Below are 2,050 nucleotides of genomic sequence, written 5' to 3'. Positions count from 1 at the left end.
CTGGGAACCACAGAATTTCCCTCCTCTTTAAGGCTGAATAAATATTCCACTGTATATATTATATCAAATTCTGTTTATCCGTTCATCTGTCTATGGACACTTGGGTTGCTCATGTAAATATGCCCCCCTATGTAGAAGGAATTGCAGACATTAAGTTGGTCTATATCCCTAAATGTAGACTAATACACTTAGAAAGAAAAAAGGGAAGTTCTAACTAATACAAAAAGCCTTTTGGCTATTGTGGCTTTTCTTAATCAATAACATATTCATCTTCGCAAAAAAATAAAAGTCAGGAACCAATGCAGAGCTGTGCATCGAACAATAAAATCAATCAATCAGACCTTGGCCACCATGACTCCCATTTGCTGACCCACCTGGAGAGATTCCGCATGGCAGGGTCTTCATTAGACTTGGTCTTCTAGAAAGAAGCTTAGAGGTAGCGGTAGGTGCAGAAAAGCCAGGATGAAAGGGAAATCTGGTGTCAGCAAGATCCCAAGGGAAGAAATGCCTCAGTAGCCCAGCCCTGACAGAGCTGTTCAGGTGCATATGTGGTGGCCTCAGCCTGCACAGTTCCCTGAAATGGTAGGGTATGTGCCATCAGTGCAGCTGACACTAGGGAACAGGAAGGGCACTGGCCCAGAAAGTCAAGCTGACCTGAGTCTGCCAGACTCAGGCCCTTTGTTGCCTCGGGCACTCTGTAACCTCAGTTGCTTCATCTGCCAATGGACATTGCAACCCCTGCCCGCGGGACAGTTGTTGGAATACATAAAACAATGTCAGAGGAAAACAGCAAACATCATAAGCTCTCAGAGTGTTTGCTGGGCCTCAGTGCCACCACCGAATGTTACAACTTCCTTCCAAACCACTCATCAGCTGGACTGGCTGGCCGTGGCTGTTGATGGGGACCCAGACTTCACCCTCTTCTTTGCTACCAGCACCTCTGCCCAGTTGCTGTCCTTAGGCCCTAACGGAAAGGCCAAAGGCCCCTGCTCCTGATGGCAATAGCACAAATACTCATCCTTCACTTGTTCCTATTTTTCAGATGGTCAGAGCTGGAAGGGCCCAGAGGTACCAGGGATGTCTAGTGCCAATTCACTCATTTTTACAAAGGAATCGGAAGCCTGGGAAAGACCATGTGGACCATGTAGTTTCCATCAATACTCCTTAAGAGATCACTTCCTCTAAAATACATCATATATCACTTCCTTTAAGATGGACACCAACTCCACATCACTCCTGCAGTAGACAGAGACACAAGGAGACCTGGGTCCTGGGTCCTGACTGCATCTCATAAAGCCAGTCAGAGATAGAAATACTCAGGAAGATGCATATATATATCAGATTACTTTTTTAATAAAAAAACTAATTAGCAACTCTTCCTTTTCTTCCTACCCTTCTCCAAATCCGAGGCTTTAGCAGCCACCATGAGTTAGATGCTTTTCCTGGCAGAAATCCATAAAGCAGTTGATTTGCCCCCGGCTTTTCAGCAAACACGATTTAGCACCATGACAATGCTAATAAGCACAGTGACACATGATTTGGACCCTAGGAGAGACTCTACTGAAGCAATTCAAGGGGGAAAAGGGTCTCACTTACTCTCAGAGAGTCCCAGAGACAGACCCCGTCACGGCTCCATCCACAGCTGCTCCACCCACGGCTGCTCCACACGATCCGAATGCAACCCAGTGGTTTCTTCGTGTTTTCCTTTTGTTCAGATTTCACGGGAGGCAGACAACTAGTTCCAACTCCCTTCTGATTTTTAAAATATTCTAAAGCTATGACGAAAGTCACTTTTCAGGTATCTATAATCCCAGTTAGCCTCTGCTTACATAAATGTGCCCTCCTATGTAGAAGAAATTATAAACATCGAATTGGATATCGGGTCTTTGTCCCTAAAAGTAGATTAATACTGAGAAAGAAGGTGAATTCTAACCCATACAAAACTCTCCTTTAATTCAATATGGCAGCCTCCTGTGCAATCTAACCCTTTATTAGTGTGACTGACAAAATCCTACTTGAAATAATATCTCCTTTAATGACAATAGAAAAC

Source organism: Pteropus vampyrus, unplaced genomic scaffold (assembly GCF_000151845.1).
Source record: "Pteropus vampyrus isolate Shadow unplaced genomic scaffold, Pvam_2.0 Scaffold47, whole genome shotgun sequence".
Lineage (NCBI taxonomy): Eukaryota > Metazoa > Chordata > Mammalia > Chiroptera > Pteropodidae > Pteropus > Pteropus vampyrus.
This window is presented reverse-complemented; position numbering follows the sequence as displayed.